The sequence below is a fragment of the Rhincodon typus genome, chromosome 13, assembly GCF_021869965.1.
Source record: "Rhincodon typus isolate 14 chromosome 13, sRhiTyp1.1, whole genome shotgun sequence".
Taxonomy (NCBI): Eukaryota; Metazoa; Chordata; class Chondrichthyes; order Orectolobiformes; family Rhincodontidae; genus Rhincodon; species Rhincodon typus.
The window spans coordinates 35653886-35671631 of NC_063344.1; positions in this window are offsets into that span (position 1 = coordinate 35653886).

Genomic DNA, 17746 nt, shown 5'->3' on the forward strand with positions numbered 1-17746 from the left:
CCTGCTGTGTTCATCCAGCTCTACACCTTATTATCTCATGCTCTGAGATCATCTGTCTTACCTGCTATACTTCTTGCATTGAAGTAAATGCATTTCCAGTCCTCCAGTCCCACTGAGACCCACAACTTCCCTCTGCCTGCTATTACTCTGTGCTATGCATATCTCAGTCTCTCCTTTGTCCCCAGTCCCTGCACTTACTGGTCTGCTGTTCTGCTTTCCACCCCCCTGCCATACTAGTTTAAACCCTCCTGAAGAGGTCCAGCAAAACTCCCACCCAGGATATTGGTGCCCTTTCATTTCAGGTGCAACCTGTCCTTCTTGTACAGGTCCTACCTTCCCCAGAAGAGTTCCCAATGATCTATATATCTAAAGCTCTTCCTCCTACACCAGCTCTGTAGCCACATGTTCAACTGTACTCTCTCTCTGTTCCTAGCCTCACTAGACTTTGGCATGGGTAGTAATCCTGAGATTACGACTCTGGGAGTCCTGTTTTTTAGCTCCCTACCTAACTCCCTGAAATGTCCTCACAGGACCTCTTCCTTCTTCCTACCTATGTCATTTGTGTCAATGTGATAATGACTTCTGTCTGTTTTCCCTCCCGTTTCAGGATGTCCTGGATCCACTCAGAGACATCCAGGACCCTGGCACCAGGGAGGCAACATACCATCCTAGAGTTTTGTTCACAGCCACAGAAATGCCTGTCTGTGCCCCTGACTACCGAGTCACCTACTACTATCGCTCGCACGGACTTTGCCCCACCCTGGTCTACAGCAGAACGATTTGTGGTGCCACTGGCTTGACTGCTGCTTGTACCATCTCCTGAGAGGCTATCCTTCCCAACAGTATCCAAAATGGTATACCTGTTGGAGAGGTGAATATCCACGGACTACCTGCCTGCCTCTCCTGGCAGTCATCCATCTATCTGGATAGATGCCAAGAATTCAGGACATGGAATTCTCAGCAGGTACTTGGCAACTCTAGCTCATTGCTTGCTTCTTCGGTCTGCCCCCTTGGACATGTGACATCAACATCTCAAGGTATGCTCAATGGAGCTTAGCTGCATGCATCCATGCCCATGGACTTTGGCATCGAGCACATGATAATCTCTCCACATCACCATTATCCATCTCCAATCCTTTCAATATAGAGCCACACCAGAAATAATGATCTATTCTGTGTCATGAACCAGACCAAACACCCTCAAAATATATTAAGATGATAGCCTAGACATTAACTTTTTCTTATTTTGAAGGCAAGTGCCAGGCATTGAGTTCCTGATGCAATTCAACCAGTCACCTGACCAGATTTGAAGCAAAACACACTTTAATCATACACGATAGTTATAATACAACAAAAGAAAGACAAAATTGAAATAACAACTGTATTGCAAAACTTAGCAGAATCATAAATTATTTTACGGTAGAACAGTAACTGTTCCAATATAGTAACATTCCATAACACACCTTGACAAAGGCAAATTTGGAAAAATAGATTGTCTGACAGGCAATTCTCCAGTCCATGGTGAAAAGCATCAAGAGAGAAAGATAGAGAGAGAGAAAGAGAGAAGGAGAAAGAGAGAGAGAGACAATGAGAGAGAGAAAGAGAATGAGAAGAGAGAGAAGCACAGAAAGATGTACTGGAGCTTCCAACAAGCTTCAAGATCCAGTGACAGCTACTTCTGAAAACTAAAAGTGAAAAATCCTGGTTCTGTGGGAGCTTGACCCCACCCATTCAGGCTGCTTCTATTGTTTCAACTTTGAAGAGAAAAGGCCTCATAAACTACTTAGTGTCTCTGAATGGATTGCTTATCACCTCTTCCTTAAAATCTCCTTAAAATACATGACTTAAAGCCATTGTATCAGCACATCTGGAATATCTCAGCAGTGGCAAGACCTTTTGGTTACAGTCAGCAGTGAATCAGGCTAGCATCAGATGAAATGCCCATTATATGGGCTGGGTAAGTAATGAAGTAAGTTTGAGATGATAGTGTGAGAAAATTTACTAGGCCTTGCAGAGTGAAGCTCTCCATGATACTCAACAAAAATGACATTTAGCCAAAATGTTGTAAGATTGTATCTGATTCATCTATGTTTTCTCTTTCATTTCAAACTTATTGAAACATGGGATGGAATCTTTCAATTCAACATGAACCCGCAAAGGAAGTGGGAATCCTGGAAAATGAGGTGGGCTGTTATCAGGAGAGATACTTGGTGCCTTTTCACCTCCACCCAAGAAGCCCTACCTATATTTAAGTACCCAATTAACAACAACTTAATAGTTGATTCCCTTCGGGACTGCAATTTTCCTGGCTCCAGGGAAGCGTGTAAGTAAACCAGACAAACTGCCTATAAAGTAGGGAATGGTGTGCCTCAATCTTCACGATTTTGTGCATGATCAGGAATGTGAGAAACACCCCCTCCCTCCCTGTTTCTGAAATGCATGCTGCCATCTCCCCCTGACTCCCAAGAACAGTAAACACACCCCTACTTACCTGGCACCCTGGTCCGTACAATATTTATTGAACAAAAGTTCTCTCTGGGCACGATCTCTGACCCTTGGTGATTGATTTCACAGAAAGGCCTGTTGCTGCTTTCCAAGCAGCCCGATTGGAGGAAAATACAGTTGACCTTGATCTGGAGAGGCAGGATGGGTGTCACACTACTGTTTGATCAAATAAATGAGACACCAAACAAGAATGGAAGATTCTGCCCATTAAGTTTCACTGATGTCAATGTTCTGATATGACATTGGTGTTCTTAATTTTACATGAAGAATAACAGCTTTGAAGTTTGAAGCTGTTTGTTGTTTGCAGCTGAATTTGTGACACTGGGGGCTCTGATCCAGAAATACCATAATCTTAAAGTGTTGTTTTTCCACAGTCCAGTGATCTTGTTTTTCCGTGAAGAAGCAGACTGTAATGATTTCACTTCAAAAAGCCTTTCGACCCTTGCAATGCATCCTGGTGGCAGTTTTGGTCCATTTCTGATGATAGTGAACAGAACTGCATACTTTATTTAAACTTTCGATGCTCCTGGGTTCAATAGCCTCATAAATCTCATCCAGAACTTTCAATTAAATTAATATTACCATCTCTTGCAACTACTTCCAGAAGTACAAAAAATTGAAGGACATTTTCCTGATTCTGTTTCTTTTGTTCAAAGTATTTTTGCATATCTAGCACTTAAGAATAAAACTCAAGGGGCTAAATCTTAACTTTTTTTAAGTTAAGTACAAGCTGTGTCAAGTTTTTTGGAGGGTTTTTATTGCCACAGAACCTGGTGAGATTTGTCACCTTATCTTACCAAACCTGCCTCATAAAAAGCCTACCCCAAACCACGGCATCCCTCCATTTCATGTTAGATTCATCTTACTACACACCTTTCCCCAAACAACTCGCCACTGTTGGGATTCCAGAATTGACTGGCATTCCTGCTGCTGGTGCCATCTTTAAAAGACTGTTGTGTACTCGGGTAAGCACATAGTTTGGAGTTATCCTACACAATTCTTGACTTTTGTCCTGGTCATTGTGGGTAGAGACCTGGAGGTCCTGCTGGAGAGGTGGGCTGATAAGTAGGATGTCCACTTCCACGGGGCCAGGAGAAGAGGCCACATACCATATCATGCCAGCCTCACTATTTGGTGAGTGTGGGGTAAGCCATTTGGAGGAATATACTGTTGCATAAGTGGCACAATCTTATTCTCCTTCACACTCACTCTACCTCTGCTACTGTACCTACATCTCATCAAGACTCACACCGTACCACTCTCAGTGTTGTTCACTATTTCACTATTTACAATATCCTTGCTGACACATGTCACCCACATCAAACCACAACCCTCCCCCACCCCCAACCTCTCCACCACTAACACTGCAAAGCCCCTGCACTGCCTACTCATTGGCTGTGGATGCCTCCCTACCAACACAGAAAGTAACAGCTGTGCCATCCACTTTCCTCTCCCTTAATAGGTTCCTTTCTCTCTTCCAGGTTAAAAAAAACAGCCCGCTATGAGGCAAAAAGAGTCAATGTTTTGAAGATCTGATTCTGACCACTCTAAGTAGCTGATTGGCAGTGACCAAGCCCCAGGGATAGTATTAAAGGCTTCCCTTGACTTACTGTGATGGGACCGCCTAAGTGAAGACCATCTTCCTTGCCTGGATTGAAGATAGCTGACAGCGGAGACAAGATTTCTGAATTTGTATCTGTGTTAAATGGTAAGGTAGTAGAGAAATCCTGTTTGGCTATTATCTCCAGCTGAGGGGATAATTGCAAAAAGGTAAAATAAAACAGAGCAAGGCAGGGATGCCTTGAGCATTCAGGTTGGCTCAGAGTGAGTGAGTGAGCGCCAAGACAATATGCAATCAAGCAAGAGATGCAGCTCCGTCCAAACCATGAGCTGGTATGTGTCCCTGAGTGCACATGTCCTTGCAGTAACATTACAATGATACTTGTGAGTCATAGAGTCATAGAGTCATACAGCGCAGAAACAGAGCCTTCGGTCCAGCCAGTTCATGCCGACCATAATCCCAAACTAAACTAGTCTACTTGCCTGTGTCTGGTCCATATCCCTCCAAACATTCCTTATTCACGTACTTGTCTAAATATTTTTTAACATTGTAACTGTACCCACATCCACCACACTCACTTCATTCCACACATGAACCACTCTGGGTTAAAGAAAAAAAACCCTCATGGCTTTTTTTAAATCCTTCTCCTCTCACCTTAAAATATATGCCCCTGAGTTTTGAAATCTCCCACCCTAGGGAAAAGGCATCTTATGTATACCCATCATCATTTTATAAACTTCTGTAAGCTCACCCCTCAACCTCCTACACTCCAGTGAAAAAAGTCTCAGCCTATCCAGCTGCTCCTTATAACTCAAACACTCTCCAGCTTAATAAAAAACTCCCTATAACAGGTTCTTTAAATCCTAACCATTAAATCCTAATCCTAACTGTCTACCATCAAACATTTTAATGAATTTTTCAAATCCATTACAACCAACTTCTGCCTCACACCTCTACAACTGCTCTGGTTTAGATTTGAAACCTGATATAGTTGTGGATTGAAATATGTCTTTTTCAAACTTAATGGTAAATTCAATCATGCTATGGTCACTATTCCCTTAAGGTCTTCTCCAACAAGATTAATTAATTAGACCTTTTTCATTCCATAATAAAAAGATTCAAATAGCCTGTGACCTCGTTGGTGCCTCAACATATTTCTCCAGAAGAAAAAAGTACTGTAAGGGAAGAGCAAAATACTGTAGATGTTATAAATCTGATCAAAGGTTACATCAACCTAACTATTTCTCTCCTAATACATGCCACATCACCCAAATATTTCCAACAGTTGTGAGTGCAGCATTGAAGTGCAGACGTGTACTGTGAGTGGTTTGGGGATGTGCCACCATGGTTCTTAAAGACGGGCACATGCCAGATACCAATGTCTGTGGTAATGGGGTGTGCCATCAGAGAAGCTGGTGCCTAATATCCAATGTGGAGATGCTTTGGAATAAGTAGCAAGCTGAGATCACCAGATATTTGCTCTGACTTCCCTGTTGAGAATTTTTGATGTCTGTCTCTCTTGTTTGGCATGTTTGGTAAGATAAGCAACTGAATATTAAGGAGGTGAGTTGTACCTCATCACTGCCTGGTAAGATTCATATCTCTTTGCAAAGAAATAAGAAATGTCTTTAAGAAAGGCCGAATCAAACTTCACATGTGATTCTGCCATGAATCTTGCCAAAGCTCACACTGCCCATGCCATTACAAGATTCCGCCCAAAACAACTGCAGCTTGTATTCATATTGACCCTTATGACGGGAGAGCATCCCATAGTGCTTCATGTACGTGTAATAAGACTAAATCAGAAACAGATTCAAAGAGAATATTGGGAGTACGGAGAATGGTGGAGAAATGGTAATCAAAACTTCAAAACTAAGATGTGTTTGAGGTAAGTCTAAATTTACACTGCTGCCAACTGAGCTTTTGTTTATTCCAATAGTGTACATTGTGATCCCTGTGGCTTATGTTAAGGCAAGCCCGTATCCATAGTATTTTTAACATTGCTCTATATTTTCTTATGTCATCAGTATATTCAGAATAGCTTTTAAACTATCAGTAGTTTATAAATTGTTTGTCAGCTTCTGCTAATTTTCTGGTTTGATATGTATGAACCTGTACATTGACATGCTATTTTCATGAACATAGCAGTTCAGATAACCACCATGCATAGTACTCATTCACCTCTTATATATAGAAACTCCAAATATATGTATAAAATTCATGCTCTGAAGCAAATATTCTTCCAGCTGAGTTCAATCTCATCTTTTAAAAATCTTCTTCAGACCTCTCAATCAACCTGAAAAACATCTTGCCCCAGCTTTAACCACTAGCAGATGTTCCAGCCATGCGCATCTGCACCCGGTTCCACTCACCAAAGTACAAACTAGGGAGGAGTTTTCGCTTGATTTATTTTCTAAATTTGGATAACTTAAAAATTATATGGTCAGGTCAATAAGGGGTACTTTTCTGGACCACTCGGGAAATCAAGATCACTGTGGGACATTTTGCAAACCACTATGAAAATGAATGCTTTTGAAGCCCACAGCTTCATTTGTAATGAATATTCCAGCTGGGAGTCTGGCTTGAGGGAATAAAAGCAAGGGACACATTGTTGCATGGTACCTGATACACAAGTAGATACGCCCTGAGATATGCCTTCGTAATCTAATGGCATCAATATACACGAATCCTCGAAGGAAAAAGGGTCTGCTGCTCATGAAGAATTGGATGGTGAGGGAATGCACAGCAGTCTGGACTCATGACAGTAGAGATTTGTACCAAGCAATAAGCTAGAGTGAGACCACAGAGAGATTTGTAAACAAAGACAAGGCTTTCTAAAATCAGTGCAGAGTTTGCTGTGAACTGAAGTGAGTCTTTGTAAAGGATAAATGAATGGTACAATTCTGAATTAACACCATTAGCATTGGATGGAAATCTGATTATTGATAAAGGAGCAATGGAAAAGTCGGACAAAAATATTAATAAAAATTTCAGCAACAATGGAATTGATGCACATTATAGTTTAGAAATGAAAGTAAGTGGCTGACTGAGGAAGAGGAGAAGCTAAAGCATGAATGCATTCTGGCTTTTTGTTTGATGTGTGTGGAAACATGGAATGGTAATGCCACGCAGAAAGATTATAACACGTGGTAATGAGGCGCAATGGAATGGATGAACATAGCCAAAAAAATTAAGTAATGTTATGTCAATGAATGCTGATGCTGATCTGAGAAAGACCATTTTCACTCTATGGTTGAAACAGTGTCAGGCTGAAGGTATTTGATACGCATGCAATTAAACATGGCAAAATACACACACTCAAGGGTCTGAGAGAGGATGGAGATGTTGGAGACAGGTCAGTAACTACGAGAACAGACTGTTCAGGCAAGTGAGTGATTAAACCTGTGCTTGAAGAAAGGGAGCAATGCATGAGAGCTGTTGACTGAGAGGAGGTAACAGTAGTGTAAGTATTGACAGGAGAGGTGAATGTGAGTGAAGCTGTTCACAGAACAATTGGAATGGGCAACAAGTCCTGATCTTTCCGAATTTTGAAAAAAAAACAAGAAATGATTCTACTAATTACTCGTGAAGATAATATGTAAATCACAGAATAATCTGAGGTTGGGAGAGGAAGTTGGACAGAGATGAGTGGGAGAGGAAGAACTGGACGGCAAAAATATAATCAACCTGAGGTACAGATTTGTTACAGTGTTTAACATGTGTATGGAACAGCATCATGAAATATACAATTGTACAACCAATACATTATTCCCTTAAGTCATCCAAATGGAGACAAACTTGAGACTTTGTAAATCTCTTCAGATCACATCATTGATATCAAATATGGAATCTAGAAGAGTATGGATTCAATCTGAATTCACATCTATTCATATCTTCTTTGAGTTATAGGTTAAAGACAAAGCTCTTTTAAACAATTGTTTGGGTGATGCAGTTGCAATCAATTATAAACTAGTTTTCATAATTCATTGTAAAAAATTGCTTCTAATTTAATATTAATTAAACACTCACCTCAAGCCTGCACTTTCATAATGCTCGAGAGACTTTTTGACTTCGCTAAAATGGTGCTAGAGTCTCCATTTCAGAACAGCTGTTCCCAATCCCCAGTCCCAATGAAGGGTCTAGGCCCAAAACGTTGACTGTCCTGCTCCTCCGATGCTGCCTGACCTGCTGTGTTCCTCCAGTTCCACGCTGTATCGGGCGGTTCCTGAACCTGGATTGTACTTTTTACATCTGTGGCTCATAGAAACAGATGCACATATTAAAGGGAATTTGCTTTCATTTAGATCCAACTTTAATTCGCAAGATTTTCAAAACAAGTTTTGTGGACTTTACCTTTTTCAGGAAAAAGTGTAAAGCTGCCCTTTTAGAAAACTATGGAATTCTTTTGGATAGTTCCATGGACAACTTTAGGAAAGGTGATGTGCTCTTTGGGAGAGGTTGGATGCTGTTGGAGTTTTGTTTTCATAGAATTCATAGAATTCCTACAGTATGGAAACAGGCCCTTCGGCCCAACAAGTCCACACCACCTCTCAGATTATCCCACCCAGACCCATCCACCGAATCTACACATCCCTGAACACTATGGGCAATTTAGCATGGCCAATCCACCTAGCTTGCACATCTTTGGACTGTGGGAGGAAACCGGAGCACCCAGAGGAAACCCACGTAGACACAGGGAGAATGTGCAAACTTCACACAGGCAGTCACCCGAGGGTGGAATCGAACCCGGGTCCCTGGCGCTGTGAGGCAGTAGTGCTAATCTGCTAGATGTGAAACTAGCTCTAACCAGATGTGAAAAGTAAACTTGAACGTGGCTAAAAAGTGAAAGTAAAAACACATTTGAACATTAAATCTCATTGGAATTGTAAAGTTGCCAAGGGAATTGTTAAGCCATCAAAGCATTCAACTCTCCAGATTTTTTTATTTTTTTGGAAAAAAGAACTGTAATATAAAAAGAATGCTTGCTACTTCAGTCTGACTTACCTAAGCACAAGGGTTATTACCACCGGAGTGATGCTGCATGACTGATTTCACAATTTATAAACAAGTTGGGATGCCTGTTCAGAGTTTGATAACTCGAAGTTAAACTCTTAAGTCAAACTGAGGATTTTTTTAATAATGGATTAAGAAGTTGAACAAAGTGAATCATAGTGAATGGGACTTAACAATGAGAGTGTCTTTCTTTTCTAAAAAGTAAACTGTTTAATAAACACTTATTTTTAAAAAGAGGAGAGAGCCCAGTAGAAAAAGCATGATAAGAAAGAATGCAGTCTAAAAGTCGTTAGGGTGTTCATGTGTTACAACTTAATGGAGTACATGCTGGAAGTGAAGCACAGCTATTCCTGGAGTCAACATAAAAATGAAAGATTGTATCAAAATATACAGAATTCCCCAATTTACCTGTCTCTTTAGATCCAGATTGGCAAAACAAAAACTCCTCCCTACACATACACAGACAAATACAGACATACAAAAAGGAAATAAACATTGGTGTTATGCATGGAGGGATGAACTAGGAAGGCATTTCAGTGGTCCCTGTCTACACAGTTCACTGAGATGAACCTTTTGGCCTGCGAGGACATGCTGCTCCTCGATCTTTCTTTTCCATGTACTTTAGCTTCTTGAAAGAGGCACAGAATGACTGGTTCACAACTTAGAAACTTCTGACTTACTGGTTAGAAGCAAAAGCTAACAGTAATTTGTGAGGGAAAATAAATTGGCTTTCTTCAGGCTTTAGATATTTTTCATAGCAGACACATTCCCTTGTGCCAGTTCAGCTACAACTAAACTTCTCGTTCTAGTTGAACAAACAGTATAAACAGCATTTACAATTAGTGTTGGCAACTCGTATTTAAAAAAGTACAACAATCCATTCCACAATCCTTGGTTTCTGAACAGTCCTTTTCTTATTTCATCAAAATGCAGAAAAATCCCAGACATTAAAATCAGCTGATGCAAATTGAAGATTGGTTGGCCACATTTTACCACTATCATGACAGTATATTAAAGGCCCAAGAAGCTCAACTTTTATATAAATCTCTGTAACAGTGTTCAGAAAATGTCAGCAGGCATAATGGGTGGCATCCATGTCTCTGAACCAGAAGCTTTAAATTCACGTCCTGTTTCAGGACCTGATGGCTACAGAACATGCATTTATGGTGTGGCCAAACAGTCTGTTATCAACCTGCAAATCCTTCTAATAGACCCATGGTAGATGATGAATGTGGGAGTGTTTCCTGGCAAACCAAGCCATCTGGTAGCTGCAGAACCAAGCTTCTCCACATGAAAAGACTCCATACACAAGTTCTTGCCATGGGCTGTACTGCACTACAAAGTCCTCTTCACTCAAAGAACTATGAAGAAGAATATGCGATTCAAGGGGTTTGGTTTAAAGTTCTTAGCAATAAAAATGAAAATTGCTGAAAAAACTCAGCAAGTCTGGCCTCATCTGTGGAGAGAAATCAGAGTTAACATTTAGGGTTGAGTGACCCTTCCTCAGAGCTGATTTCGATCTCTTAGTAATTTCTAATGTACCTATTTAAGGCAGAGTGTAATTATTATGAATCGAGCTTTTTTCATTTTTATGTATAATTTAATCTGTGAACTTGGATTTAGATTGTGAACTCAGAACTTGATTCTTCAAGTGGATATCTAGATTTTTGGATTCTAAAAAATAACAGAAATGTTGTGGATTTCTAACAGGATTGTAACAGTAGTGCAATGAAAACTCAAGCTACCATCTGTGTTAGACTGCATCTGGGAATTAGTGAGTGAAAGTGAAAAGAAAAATGGAAAATCTTTCACTCTTCATAGTTTTCAGCAAGATGATCAAAAATTTGCTGAGTAAATACATTCTGAGTAAACACTGAACAGTGTCTACGATATATTACTTGTGTAGAACAATCTCTTGAGACAGAAGATGAGCAGAGATTTGGCTGTTTACATTTGAGCCAAAATCCAGTTTCTTATCGAATGTCAAGAGAAGAGTTAATTTATGAGGAGATTATATATGGAGCAGTGCCATGGACAACATCACCAACTGCATGATACATTCCAAGCCATTAGTGTGTGAGTTATGCAATTAACAATGTCTACTCTTAAATGGTCGCTAGCAACAGTTTAGATTTCTAAAAAGATTCATTGCTGTCCCCAAAAATCCTCAGATAGCTTCTGCTGCTTACTCAGGCAAAATTACACTTTGCACTCATGTCACTGGATCATAGCCAGGGAACCTCCCATAATAAGATTCTAAAGTTCATCTAAGGTCCCCTCACTTACAACAACCTTGTGGAACCTCCAATTGGCCCTTCTATCAAAGAACTACATTAAAACAAATTAAGATCCTGGTTTAGTCTCCAGTTAAACCCAACTTGCTTTATTATTGCAATCACTCCTTGTCTCAGCAGACAATAAACAGTCAAACATGCAGCAGGTTTCAGTCACGAAAGTAGGCATGTGGACCTTAACTAGCAGAGCTCAGATAGGAGAGAAACTAAAGTTAGGTGTAAGCTTCAAGGGTTGTGAATCTTGAGGGAATTTCTTTACCTAGTGGGCACGCAGAGGGAAGTTTTCAGCAAGAGGGAGCTGATTGCATGGCCACAAGTAGTGACAAAGAAGTCCATTGGTTCTGCATACTTGCTGAAAATGAGAACGTAATTGGTGGAGATGTGTGGGAAGGATCTGAAAAGATGTTTGTTAGTAGAAACAGAAAATAGTTTGCTAGCCATGTTTGCATCCTTGGGTAATGCACAATTTGGGCGAAGATCACTTCCACCAAAAATCCGAAATCTTGTCCATTCATTCATATCCTACTTAGCTTTTCATCACTGAAATTCTCCTCTTGGCTCCCATGCTTGGTGAATTTGTTCATGGTATTTGTTTTTTGGACACTCATGCCCAACCCCTTTTAGAACATAGAACATAGAACATTACAGCGCAGTACAGGCCCTTCGGCCCTCGATGTTGCGCCGACCTGTGAAACCAATCTGAACCCCATCTAACCTAAACTATTCCATTATCATCCATATGTTTATTCAATGACCATTTAAATGCCCTTAAAATGGGCGAGTCTACTATTTTTGCAGGCAGGGCATTCCACGCCCTTACTACTCTCTGAGTAAAGAACCTACCTCTGACATCTGTCCTATATCTATCACCCCTCAATTTAAAGCTATGTCCCCTCGTGCTAGCCATCATCATCCGAGGAAAAAGGCTCCCACTGTCCACCCTATCTAATCCTCTGATCATCTTGTATGTCTCTATTAAGTCACCTCTTAACCTTCTTCTCTCTAACGAAAACAGCCTCAAGACCCTCAGCCTTTCCTCATGAGACCTTCCCTCCATACCAGGCAACATCCTGGTAAATCTCCTCTGCACCCTTTCCAATGCTTCCACATCCTTCCTATAATGCGGTGACCAGAACTGTACGCAATACTCCAAGTGCGGCCGCACCAGAGTTTTGTACAGCTGCAACATGACCTCATGGCTCCGAAACTCAATCCCTCTACCAATAAAACCTAACATCCTGTATGCCTTCTTAACAACGCTATCAACCTGGGTGGCAACTTTCAGTGATCTATGCACATGGACACCGAGATCTCTCTGCTCATCCACACTACCAAGAATCTTACCATTAGCCCAGTACTCTGTATTCCTGTTACTCCTTCCAAAGTGAATCACCTCACACTTTTCCACATTAAACTCCATTTGCCACCTCTCAGCCCAGCTCTGCAGCTTATCTATGTCCCTCTGTAACCTGCAACATCCTTCTGCACTATCCACAACTCCACCGACTTTGGTGTCATCCGCAAATTTACTAACCCATCCTTCTACGCCCTCATCCAGGTCATTTATAAAAATGACAAACAGCAGTGGCGCCAAAACAGATCCTTGAGGTACACCACTAGTAACTGAACTCCAGGATGAACATTTCCCATCAACCACCACCCTCTGTCTTCTTACAGCTAGCCAATTTCTGATCCAAACCGCTAAATCACCCTCAATCCCATGCCTCCGTATTTTCTGCAATAGCCTACCATGGGGAACCTTATCAAACGCTTTACTGAAATCCAAATACACCACATCAACCGCTTTACCCTCATCCACCTGTTTGGTCACCTTCTTGAAGAACTCAATAAGGTTTGTGAGGCACGACCTCCCCTTCACAAAACCGTGTTGACTATCCCTAATCAAATTATTCCTTTCCAGATGATTATAAATCCTATCTCTTATAATCCTTTCCAACACTTTACCCACAACCGAAATAAGGCTCACTGGTCTATAATTACCAGGGTTGTCTCTACTCCCCTTATTGAACAAGGGGACAACATTTGCTAGTCTCCAGTCTTCTGGCACTATTCCTGAAGACAATGACGACATAAAGATCAAAGCCAAAGGCTCTGCAATCTCCTCTCTAGCTTCCCAGAGAATCCTAGGATAAATCCCATCTGGCCCAGGGGACTTATCTATTTTCACACCTTCCAGAATTGCTAACACCTCCTCCTTATGAACCTCAATCTCATCTAGTCTAATAGACTGTATCTCAGTATTCTCCTCGACTACATTGTCTTTTTCCTGTGTGAATACTGACGAAAAATATTCATTTAGCACCTCTCCTATCTCTTCGGACTCCACGCACAACTTCCCACTACTGTCCTTGACCGGCCCCAATCTTACTCTAGTCATTCTTTTATTCCTGACATACCTATAGAAAGCTTTAGGGTTTTCCTTGATCCTACCTGCTAAAGACTTCTCATGTCCCCTCCTGGCTCTTCTTAGCTCTCTCTTTAGGTCCTTCCTGGCTAACTTGTAACTCTCAAGCGCCCTAACTGAGCCTTCACGCCTCATCTCTACATAAGCCACCTTCTTCCTCTTAACAAGAGATTCAACTTCGTTAGTAAACCACGGTTCCCTCGCTCGACCACTTCCTCCCTGCCTGACAGATACATACTTCTCAAGGACACGCAGTAGCTGTTCCTTGAACAAGCTCCACATTTCAATTGTGCTCAGCCCCTGCAGTTTCCTTCTCCATCCTATGCATCCTAAATCTTGCCTCATCGCCTCATAATTGCCTTTCCCCCAGCTATAACTCTTGCCCTGCGGTATATACCGATCCCTTTCCATCGCTAAAGTAAACGTAACCGAATTATGGTCACTATCGCCAAAGTGCTCACCTACCTCCAAATCTAACACCTGGCCTGGTTCATTACCCAGTACCAAATCCAATGTGGCCTCGCCTCTTGTTGGCCTATCTACATACTGTGTCAGGAAACCGTCCTGCACACATTGGACAAAAACTGACCCATCTGAAGTACTCGAACTATAGCGTTTCCAGTCAATATTTGGAAAGTTAAAGTCCCCCATAACAACTACCCTGTTACTTTCGCTCCTATCCAGAATCATCTTTGCAATCTTTTCCTCTCCATCTCTGGAACTTTTCGGAGGCCTATAGAAAACTCCCAACAGGGTGACCTCTCCTTTCCTGTTTCTAACCTCAGCCCATACTACCTCAGTAGACAAGTTGTCATCAAACGTCCTTTCTGCCATCGTAATACTGTCCTTGACTAACAATGCCACACCTCCCCCTCTTTTACCACCTTCCCTGATCTTACTGAAATATCTAAACCCCGGAACATGCAACAACCATTTAAAACCTTCAATCATCACCACCTTCCTTACAAAGAGAAAAACCCTCTAATCCTCTGCCCTCCAACTTCTAACAGCCCTTTCTGCCCTAGTGCGTACATTGTATTGCTTGGCTACAACACAACACGGAATATAGTAAATAGATTTAATTTAAATCTATTGTTTTAGAGATAACGTGTTCTGAGGAAAATAGGCAGCCTGTAGAAAATAGGTTTAATAATGTGATAAAATCCAGTAACAGACGCACAGAGAGGGCATTTCATGTCCAGAATGGATGCAAGGTCAATGAAACAGCCACATCAACTATCTGCCTAGAACCAGTACGGAGAATCAGAACCATTTTGCAATTCAGTCCTCATTTAAATGCCACCAGTGAGGTTTGAGATTGAAGTGGGCACTATGCTGTAAGCCTGGCTTGTGGGAGGATAAAAAAAATCAGATGATCTTGAGGTCAGGAGTATGAGGAGCCTGGGAAGTAATGACAAACATCCAACAGCCCATAATGAACGTTGGTTGGTCCATTTGTATTTACTGCTGGCAGTGAGATCCTAGAATTGATGTCAGACAAGATTTTCATATCTAAGGAACCTCTCCATGGGGCCTGGTAGGCAAACAATTTGCAAATTTACAGAAATGCCTAAAATTGCACCGAATAATCAGGAGTCAATAAAGAGTTTGAGATTCAAAACTAGGCTTCACCTCGCAATTACGTGTTTGTCTGGTAAGAAACAGGGTGCAATCAGTTGAAAATAGACCCCAGGATCGCATAGCCCAATATCTGGATTGTTTTATAATGAGATAGTCAGGTCAAAGCAGGTGAAAATAAAAGTTTGATGACTGAATTTGAGAGGATAGGATGGAAAAAAGAGCAAAGCTAATGGAAAATTGTAGTAGAAAAGCTAGAGTAGAACCAGTGACATTGCAACTTTGATTATTTTGATGGCAAGAGATTACAGTATAGGAGAGGAATGAATACTTGTTCATGAATTGGGGGATGCAGAAATATGTGGCATGTTCAAGTTTATGTGAGAATAGCAGGAGAATGGGAAAAATTGTAAAAATGAAAAGAATTAACAACCAATAATAAACCATTGGAATAATCATAACACAAACAAAGGATCGATGGATTTGTTTGAAGTAAATTACACACACATTCTGCTATTTCATTGTACATCTAAAGCTGAAGACAGAAAACCAAATTCCCATCTATCCTCAGAATATATGTTATACATCAAAAACAATTGCCACTAACTATACTTCCATATCGCTGATTAGCATATTTATCATTCTTTGCAGTATTTAGAAAGTACAACCATTCAGAATTTTCCAAACAGTAGGCTTTGTTTCATGATTCAGTATGTGCAGAGCATATAATTAAATTGCCCTTGTTTGTTTCTTGTCTGTTATTTTTCAGAACTAATAAATGTGGGCAATGCAATCTTCACACTGAGCATTGCATATTCATCAACTTTATTTGCCAATGTCACGCAGCATTTTCTTCCAATTGCTCCTTTTTTGTTGTCCTATAATGCCATGGTCTGAAATGAATTATAGTATATTTAAGCTTGCCAAGTCCACCTGTCTAAAAAGAAACCTTTCGTTTAATTTAACACCTGAGGCTTACCTGAGTCATCCACTACATTCTAGTTATGCTGATAAACACTGTTACAGGGGAAACCTATGTAAATAGTATGAAAAATTAGTTTCATGAATAGATTGTGGTTTATGTGGCTCTTTGTTAGCATATTATGCAACAAATTTGTTGCATTAGCAAAGGTAGGGGAATGTCATGTTACATACAGACAAAGAGAGTTCCTTTTTAAGAACAGCTACAATACTGGCACATACCTAACAATGCAGATAATTGTCCAAATATGACCTATACACAAAAAGCAGGATGAATCAAACCCGACCAACTACTGCTTATCAATCCATTCTCCATCATCTGTTAAATTTTCATTGACAATGCTGTCAAGCAGTATTTGCTCAGTAACAAGGTGTAGAGCTGGATGAACACAGCAGGCCAAGCAGCATCAGAGGAGCAGGAAGGCTGACGTTTCGGGCCTAGACCTTTCTTCAGAAGATTTTCTGAAGTGTTCATCCAGCTCTACACTTTGTTATCCCAGCCAATGGGTGGTGGGGTTTATATTTCACTTCGGGACTCTGTATTGCTGTAGCAACAAGCACTTCCACCAGCAGGTTGAAGCCTGGAGCTATGGATAGTGATGGTAAAGGCTCCAACATTCCTTCCATCACACAGCTGACCAGGAATCTCTCCCACTTTTACTGCCTGCTCTTGGTACACGTTGGAAGGATTTGCAGATTGCTGCTGTGCGTGTCTGGCCACGTTATCAACATATCTTTCTTGACCATCAAGTCCTGGAGATGGGATTTGGACTGAGAGCTTTTGGTTCAAGGCAGGGATACTACCCACTATGGCAAAAGAACTTCTGGTTAAGTGTGTCCAATCTTAAGGAGCACCAATTATATAAATTGATTGCCCAGAGAGTGTTTGTGTCTCATTCCACGTCAGCTGCAAAAGCAGGAACTGTTACATAAATGAGCAAATGCGCAAATCCCTACAGGCATTGTTCTGCACTGTAACACTCAGTGTCGCTGGAGCACTTGCAAGAGAGCGCTTCCTATCAACTACAATTATGTAACAACTTTAATGTAGTGGAACATCACAAGGCTCTCCACAGGAACGATTATCAAACAAGATTTGACACTGAGCCACGTAACAAAACATGAATACAGACGACCAAGCGGTTGACAAGTTTGGTTTTAGGGAATCTCTTCAAGCAGAAGGGAGAGGTGAAGGGTGGAGAGGATTAGGGAGCTTAGATTGAGAAAAGCACTAATAGGATGGATAGACACCCTCTTTCAAGTAGGAAGTGACGAAGATAGGCCAGAAGTGGTAGAAGAGGCAAAAAAACAGAAGGAAATGGACGAATAGAAACATTGAAACAGGAGCAGGAGTAGGCCATTCGGCCCTTTGAGCCTGCTCCGCCATTC